Source organism: Meleagris gallopavo, chromosome 4 (genome assembly GCF_000146605.3).
Source record: "Meleagris gallopavo isolate NT-WF06-2002-E0010 breed Aviagen turkey brand Nicholas breeding stock chromosome 4, Turkey_5.1, whole genome shotgun sequence".
Classification (NCBI taxonomy): Eukaryota; Metazoa; Chordata; class Aves; order Galliformes; family Phasianidae; genus Meleagris; species Meleagris gallopavo.
In genome coordinates, this window is record NC_015014.2 from 8,228,867 (window position 1) to 8,238,403 (window position 9,537).

The 9,537-nt window shown below is 37.3% G+C and overlaps 1 long non-coding RNA gene across 1 annotated transcript; it reads right to left on the minus strand.

The window, feature by feature from the left end:
• Nucleotides 1-442: 442 nt before the first annotated feature.
• Nucleotides 443-5,701, minus strand: LOC109367512. The gene is made up of 2 exons (XR_002114692.1): nt 5,511-5,701; nt 443-1,956 (listed from the first exon to the last, which is right to left on the minus strand). It is a non-coding gene; the product is annotated as an uncharacterized LOC109367512 (long non-coding RNA).
• Between the last annotated feature and the right edge of the window lie 3,836 nt (nt 5,702-9,537).

The window sequence follows — 9,537 nt, forward strand, 5'->3', positions numbered from 1 at the left end:
TAATGAGACTGACCATCAACTTGGGACAGCTGCAAGAGGAAGTTTAGGGTGCTCATCTTCCAAGGTTATTGAGGTTACCTGACTTACCCTTTGTTCCTCTACACTCCTTTATGTATAGAAGGTGTCCTTTGGTCAAATGACTTAAAAGCAATTAGGAAAGAACATTTGTGAGAGAAATCTGATTAACAAGACTTTTATAGTTTTTTTTTTTTATGTTCATTAGTGGATGGAGCAACCATAAAGTTACTCCACATGGAAGTCAAATAACACATCAGTAAAGTTACCCACGCCACAGATTCACTTCAAGCTGATTCAGAGCGTAACAAAATAAAGTGAGTTTCTATGACTGCATAACCTGAACCATAAAAGTAATCACTTTGCAAAGCATTTGTAATCATTTCTGGACACTGAAACTTTGTAAAAAGCAAATTAGTTACAAATGTTGAAAAAAAATTTGAAATGTTTTTATTGATTGCAAAAGACATTTTCCATCTGGTCACAAGCATGAAAACATCCTGAAGTGACCTGCATACACCAGGGCTCAGCTCAACCAAACGATCACGTAATCCTGCAAAACATCTCCAGAGAGGAAAAACAGCCTTTCCACTTAGTGCTGGCTACATTCTTCTTCCACTGAAGTCAATAGCAAAACTTCTACTGTCACATTTGGCAGGACTGGTCTCAAACTGATTCAGTATCACTTACAATTGATAAACACAAACATGAAAACTACAGATTACATCTATGTGGAGCAAATACTTGATATTGACTGATTTTCTATCCATACATATTTGAGAATTATAGTCTGAATACAACTAAAATAAAATGGTACATTTAAAAAAGTGGAACAGAATTAGAAAGCAGTTGCCATGTTACCGATATCCATTTTTTCCTCGTTATTGTTGAATTTACACGAAACCACAATATAGAGTCCTCTATATCACACACAGTAAAAGCCAAACGTAGCAAGTCTTCGCAAAAAGACTTATGAACACACGACTCTCTAAACAGATGTTGTAACCTATCCCAAAAATGGGTACAAAGACCTTGCTATCAACCACTGCACAAGTGGACTCTAAGAGATGCTAAATTAAAAAGGAAGATAATTCATATGGATATTCAAATGAAGAAAATGAATATTACTGTAAATAATAGGACTGAAAAAAGCTACTGCCTTAATCCATCTTACATAATAGTTTGAATGAGATTTTACATTATTCAGATTCAACACGTTCATTTCTTTGCCCGTATCTAATTTCTCAAATCTACAAAGTTATTTTCACACAAGTGCTTTGTAGCTCTGTGTAGAGAGCACAGCAGATGGTTTAGAACACAGTGGTTCAGAACAGGAAGAAACAGTGTATTTCTTCCTACAGTCAGCAATCCACGGCTATTTTCAAAGTCTAATAAAATATACAGATGTGTTTCTGATGTTCACTTGAATGCAATATTTTTTCAAGTTATTTTCTGCTAGACTTGAAATATGAGTTTGATGCTTTTAAATGTAGTTCTTCGCCACAGTTACTTTAGAAAATTTATGTTCAGAGGCTTAAAATACCTATAATTTCATGGTTTAACTCCATACTGTTGAAGACTGAATCATACCAAAGAGACATTAACTCATATGCTTACTTCCTAACATACACTTAACTAAAGAAACAGAAGTCAAATATACATTCTGGCCCTCCAGTGAGATAGGTTGTTTATCACCCAGAAAAAAAGGAAAAAATGCAATCGTTAACAAAGTATCTATATCAACTATTACAGCATTATTTTAATGAATTACTAATTGCTAAGTACTAGACCTCCCTTCTAAGCCCAGCCTTTGGAAAGACACAGGACATTGCGCTGTTTTTGGAAAAAAGGGAACAACATGCAGTGGCAAAGTCAGTGAAGCAATGCATCCTTGGGGACTCCATTCTTTTAGAAGGATCAGAATAAACTTCGCAGTGCTTTCTGCCAAAAAAAAAAAAAGTTAACATAAGAGTTAGACGTATTCCCTGCAACTCCTCTTGCCTTTTTCTTGAGAAGAATCCAAGCATATGGCAGTGCCAATACTCATTCACATCAGGTCCCAGACCTAAGATCTGGACAATTCTTTCATGGCTGCATGGAGGGAGATTATTTTCCTCCCTTATTTTCCCCTTCGGAGTCAATCTCAGTTAAGTTCTAAATTAATAACTAGAACATAATTCACACAGCAATTTACATGCAATGAGAGATTATGTGGCCTCACTCTGGAATGTTGTACCACAAAGAAAGTTTCTATAGTTATTTAAAGCAAGCAAGCTTTTTCCCAGCTATTAAAGAAATCTAATCTTCTTATCCCTATATGGAAGCAGTCTTTGTTTAAATAAAAAAATCCCCCTGCCATATACTATCCCCCCACCACTTCACTTTTTGTTCTTTTTTTGGTTTTGCAAAGATTGTGAAGGAATGTGAAAAACTTTTATTAGGTGTTTATTAACAATTACTAGATAGTGAAAACCACTGAAGTTAATGAAAAAAGCTTTCCCTTAGCTTTAGTTAGATTTTCCTTTTCCCATGGGAAAAGTTTACAACGAGAAAATCATCTGTATTATTTCTCAGATTGTTGCAATAAGGCTGACAGAAAGACAGTTATTTTTCACTCCACTCCTTCACAGGACAATCAGGTAATCTGACCTCTAAATCCTGTAACTTGTACCAACCTCAGACAATCAGGTGTTTCTCAGAAGAAGGAATAGTTCAAGCTGCTAAAGTTACAGAATATTCATATATGCCACAGTAATTAGTAGTCCAAAGTGCATAGGGACTGTCATATGGCTATAGATGCATTATGAAGTTAATTATAGAGGTAAGGCAGAATCTTTCATCTGAAGGTTTCACCTTCGGTCTTTAGGGTTTCTTTAACGACATTAAGTAGTTATAATCCAAGAATCCCATTTAAGAGACGAATACGTTTTGGAATTCTATTAGAGTAGCATATGTAGCAGAGAAGCAAAGTTCAAACTCGATTCATATGGACACCTTTATACACACAAACGGAAATCCAAAACTAATTGCTAGGCATGCCGAGGGGTACATTGGCAATGTTAAATTGTTATTACAATGTGTAGACATTTTATTGCACAAGCCAAGGTTTTTTGAACACAGCTGAGTTCCCTGGGGGGAAGTGTCTGAAAGGCATATTTTACTTTCTAGTTTTACTGTTCGCAGTAAACATTTTAGCTTGATATCCAAACATCGTTTTACTTTTAGAAGTGGTAATCAGTCCAAACGTGATTCCTTCTGTAGCCACAACCATGTCAATGGGATTTCAGCAGAAGAAATCAGAACAGCAACTAAATTTCATTTCAGTTCTACAATAATCACTAATGTCTTGTAGCCATGTATTTTACACACAGCGAGACTAAAATAAATCTACTTGAGTGCCAGACCTTCCAGTGCAAAACAGACAATATAAAGGACTAAATTAAGAAGGATATGTTGTCAACTCACTTTCACAGCATTTCCATTCAACTTGGAATAACTGGAACAAAGGAAGAATGAATGCACTGAAAAGATCAGAGCAGCGTGTGAATCTGAATTCTAACATATTTGTCCTCAAGAAGTCTTTTTAGACAGAAAAAGCAGTCAAGATCATACATTTCATAATACTCTTGAAAATAGTAGATGAATAGCAAAATCTGACCATATACTAACGGGCTCCACTGCAACAGCTCAGACTGAATGCATTCACTTCAAAGTCAGAAGCAAGAATTTACAATATGATCATGGAATAGTTTCAGTTCTTTGGGTTACAAGCTAGGGAGACAAACATCCCACATACCATCACCTCTTCCACCTCTACTCCATTTCATAATGCCATTTCATATCAAATTAAAAGGTAAATCCTCCACAATAGTTCTTGAAAATCTAACAGCAGTTGAGGTGGAGAGGAGAGAAGAAGAATACTTAGAAATTACCTAAAAGGAAGACATAAGCAAAAACAAAAAATAATAATGGGTAACAAGAAGTTTGGGGAGATGCTTTTAAGTAGATTCATCTCACAACTGAGAGAGGGGACAGGAGTTGCAATCAAATTTAGCAAGAGCACTCAATCATATGAACAGAACTAATCCTAATTCTATAAATACAACTGTACCCACATCTAGCATTACTGCCCTTGGGGTGAGGGGTCACAATCTATCATTAAAAATGAAGTGTCTCACCAAATTTCTCAGGTCTGAAAGTCATTAAATAACCATTCATCATGTGTTTCCTCACTTGTGTTGATGTAACTTTATTCCATCTCTGCAGTTTAGAAAATTTACTTCTCTGGTCCACTTCACAGCCAAAACAATAATTAACCAAGGTAACTAATATTAGCATAAATTAGTCAGTATACCATCTCTGTGCTAGACTTTTGAGAACTCAGCCAATTTCAATTTGATGAAGGAAAAAACTCTAACCAATCTCATTGGTTAAAATGTTCCTCCTGCCCCTTGTAGGAAGGATATTCACCCCATTGCCTGTTTTCATCAACCATGACTGATAAATTTTCCATTGCCCATTTGTATTGCAAGAAAGACTGCTTAGATACCATCTAATCAGAGCTTAATAATAACAGGAAAGAAAAGTGGATGTATAGGGGAAAGCTTAAGGCAATTAAGTAACTGTAGGGGGGGGCTGAACTATGAGTTTTGTTAACTTAAAAAGCTATAATATCTGACTTCTGAGGGAGTGGGAGAAATCACATCCCTGGTGAGTAGTGAGGGGAAGCTGGGAATACTGGGAACCAGAGCTGCAGCAGGAGACCAGTGTGTGGGCCTGCCTGATCAAAGGCACCCATTTCCCACTGCAAGCACCCTGACAGGAAGTTGCTTGGCTGAGAACGCTGCTGGAGGAAGGCTGCTCACAATAAAGGAGAGTACTTCAGTGACCACAAGACTTGTTTCATAGCTCACAGCATGACTCCTGTATCTGCTGGGGGAAAGGAAGCGTAGCAGATACTCTCTGCCAGCATCAGTAGTTCATTATATTTGTTATCAGTGGCTTTATTTCCACTTCCATTTGCATAGCTTTCTTCAAACCAACTAATTTCACCTTTGACCTTTTTTGTCCAATTCTTGCATAAGGCAAATTCATCCACCACCTAATTTCTTAGGAGATGCTCTTTCATTTGCCTGGAAAACTTCCTCAGTTCTCAGATATTATGCTTTGTGTTTCACGAGTGATAATATTGCCTTTGTTCCTTACTTGACTCAAGTTTTCTAGAATCATTAATAGTACTTAGCACCTGTAGATACTAATACTGGGAAAATTAAACAAAACAAATTTAACTATTTCCAACAACTTAATGCACTACTTTTGCTTTAAAAAAAAAAAGACACAGAAGCAACACAGCATTTTTAGAGCCTATTTTTTCCAGAGAAAGACCACAATTTCTGACCATCATTCTCCCCTTCCAACTGACTAGGCACTTTCTGTCGATAGGCAATGGCAACCAAGTCCCATATACCTGGTGAAAGAGCAAGCAGAACACTTACCAGCTTTCAGGGGGTCACAAACAAAGAGCAGCTCCCCAGGAGCAACCAGGACAACCCAGTGACTCCAATGAATCCCTCAAATACTCCAGTAAGAGCCAGGCAAAGACAAAAACAGAGAGCTGAAGAAAGAGGGTTTCAGCACAGCCTAAAAAAAATTAAAGGATCGGGGCTAAGCTTAAGTAGGTACCCAGCCCACCCCTCCCAGCAGGAGAGTAGATGGGGGCCCAGGTGAGGCTTATTGGTACTCTCAGGGCCTTGGCACTTCCAGGTGTCTGGCAAAATGTAATCAGAGTAAATCAGCAGCATTGGTGCTAACTTTTAATCAATAATATGTACGAGGAAAACTGCTTGTCAATCTTTTGAGAAATAGCAGATGCAAAACCCAATGTGGAGAAGCATCAACTCTCACAAGTCTAAATTACGAATAAAACAAGAAATAAACCTGTCAGATCATATCATAGTTTATATATCATAAATTATTTGATTCTTCTTAAACAGACAATGTTGTTTTCATGACAGCTTATATATGTGTAAAGCTAAAAGATAGACATATCAGATAAATTAAGTTCTGCGCTTTTATTAGGGATTTTTTCTCCAGATTTTATACACAATGAGGAATTATCACAGGATTATCAAAGGTTTTGAAGTAACACAAATACTGTAATTTCTGGAATCACTGGCTTTCCTTACTGTGTTACAAAGCTCTTAATGAAAGGCTTCAGTGCTGATTCTTCTTAAATCATAACAGAATCTGAAAAATGCAGTGAGACCTTGAAATGTCAGATATGATTAACCCTGTTGGGTTTGCTTTGGGTGCATCAGTTGTTAACATTTTATTTCCTTATAGTACAACTCGGAATCATAATAAAATCGCCCATTTGTGGTTTTAAAACAAATTCCTTCTTTCATGTGTTTCTCTAAATTCAATGGTTTAGCTTGGCAAGATGGTATAATTTTTAGATTAACAAGGAACATCTCATGAGTAGCCACCACTATTGACTTCTGTGCATTTAAAGCATCACGGTGTTCAAAGAGCATCTCAGTCACCATTTCAGATATTTCAAACACCACATCATGCCCCAAAACTGTCTATTCTAGACTTTTATTGGAAAGAGAGTTAAATTATAAAATATGATCCTTCTCAAATCTGGAGAACTTTACAAGATTACACATTTTTTTGTTAAAAACAATAATAAAATTATTCATTGGAGTAATGATTTAGTTTTGATTTCTTTCAAAATTGAGGTGAAGTACAGATTTAATTTCAAATAAATGCTTTTCCTATAAACTTTTGTAGCTGTCGGACACATCTAATCGATTACAAACAGCTAATTAAAGAAATTAAGTTCTCCGGCAGCTTCGGGAGCTAGAGTACTCTCAAAATTAGCAAATAATAACTAGAAAAGAGTGTTGACTCTCGTTTTACCTCCTTCATTATCAAATTAATAAGAGTAATGATTTCTGCATAGTTTAGGGATCTTTCCTGAGGAAAGAAAAACATTTGTTATTCAAAACACCTGTATTAAAATTTAGAGTTGCCATTGCAAATATGAACTCAATTAAGAAAGTATATGATTTAAAACTGGGCACCCCCAAACCCGAAGTTGATGGTACAACTCTAACTCCTTACGTCAACTATATTTGGAAAATATAATTCTTAACTGAAGTCATCTAGAATATTTCTAACTCAGAAACCTTTCCGGAGAGAAAGAATTCCTCTCAAAATCCTAATCTCCCTGAGGGAGCATGACTCTTGCTTCAGGCAAGCTGTAGGCCCATTGCTGTTGTAAACCCTTTTATTTGACACCATCTCTGCATGTGCTTGTCAAACCTGCTGTTATTGTTAAAAACATTGGGGAATTGCAATGTTGTGACACTGTCAAGGCAGCTACAACAACCCCTGTAAAAAAAAAAAAGCTGTAAAATTATATACTATGAGGCAAATTCACAGTGCATAAAAATATGTGGCGTTATGTTAAACACAGATGTTTCCCACTATTGCAATGCAGCATGTGTTTGCTTTTTTGGATGCCTGTCCAGTTTTATGCCTTACAATATTTCTTTCATTCCTGTTATTTTTTTCTAGTTAGGAAAAAAAGAAAAAAAAAGAGGAAGAGATAGTATCATATAAGCAATTGGTTCCTTGTGGACTGCAAGTAAATATCCCACAGATGGTTTACAGATCACTACATGTTATATCTCTCCACTCCACAAATGAGGGTCACAGTGACCCTCAGCACATTGTGGAGGCAGAGAGTTCCCAGGGAGCTTTTGGGAACCCTGTGCTCGCGCGGCATGCCTGCTATGACATGGACATGAGCATGGCACATTCACTGTCCTGCTCACCGCCTTTCCCTCTCATGAGAGAAGAGATGGAAAACAGCATGGACAGCAGCAAAGAGCCATTTCGGATTCTGAGCATCGAACCAAGCCCTGCAGATCACTGTTATACAACTCACCGTTTTCCAATAGATAAGTGGCTTGCTTATGTGCTTTCTCTGGCTCCCTGATGCCTGTTGTATATATTCATCTCCTGTGGTTCCATTTTATCTTACAAGGGCACCAATATAGACGCTAACAGTGTATTTCCTTTGAAGATTAATAATACCATGCTGTATTTTTATCTCCCAGCTGCCTTATGCCCCTACACTACCTGAAGTGATACAGAGAGCTGTTAGTACATACCTCCCTTTCTGCTCACTGTGACTTTGCCAGTTATCCACAGTGAGAGGACAAAAGGGCCAGGACAGAAACGGTGTCTTTTCTGCCATCGACATGAACATGTGCAAATGGAGAAAGGAAAAGGAATTTCTGGCCAATTTTGGCCTTCTGGCTTGAGTTTGTCATGAATTCCACATCGCCTTTCAAAAAGAGATGGCTCTTCTCAAAAGAGAATGACAAGATCAAAGATGTGCATACCTGTTGCTCATCTCTGCCACAGGAGCACAGACTCCTCTCCCAGCAGCATACCCAGGAAGGAAGACAGCTCTTCAGTTCCAATAAGTTTTCTCATTTATTGATTTTCCTCAGGTCATAATTTGTCATTATAAAATTAAAATACCAGTTAGTTTCTATACTCAACTTGTTATTTTTAATAGGATTGTCTTACCTTTCCCATCATAAGTAAAAATAACCTGAAAAATATTTGCAGTCTCACAGCAAGATCTGTTGTTTTTCCTCTCAGATGCCTAATCAGTATTCCTGAAAGAGCCAGCACATTGTGCCTAGATGTATTATAAAATGAATCAACCTTTCAAAGGAAAGATGTCGGGATTTGACATGTACAAACATGGGAACTTTCAAAGTTGTATTTTTTTTCCTTAAGCTGGCTTCAGTCAGCAATTCATCCCACATATGGTTCATGGGTAAGCCACCTTTCTGTTGTTTTTGTTCCTCAGAAAGAAAATCTATGTACCTATCAATCTATGTGTGGTGTCCATTTAATCTATGGCAGCAATTCAACTTTTTTGTACACAGCTTTCAGTTATTCACTGCTTGCTGTCAAGACTAGTGCATGCCTATCAGTTTACATCAATGCACAGTGGATGAATATGACATCGCATTTTTTCCTGATGTCACCGAGTTCAGTATGTAATAAAAGCTCAGAGTTTAAGCTGAACCATAGCTCCTTGTGGTCAACTTCACATGGAGCTGCTTGGAGGGAGAATTCTGTGGCCCTCTGACAGCGCTGCCAGACAGGCAGCAGCATGCTGCTAGTTCTTTTTTCCTTGGATACATAAAAAATATCAGTGTGCTTATTTGGGTCACATAGGACCCAGGTGGAGTGTCTTGGTGAAAGGAGTGACACCTGCTTTCTCCCTCAAGACAGCTCATGGCAGAGGAGCAAGTGCTATACGCAGTTATTCCTGTCCTATTACAATGGGCCACAAAAGCTTGAGGATATCCACAAAACTATAACTTAAAGAACTATTAATATATCAACTTCTCATCATTATTTGTTGTGGGATTTCACTACACTGAGAAAAGTAACATGGATTTCAGAGATTATCACTGCTATGTCAATAAT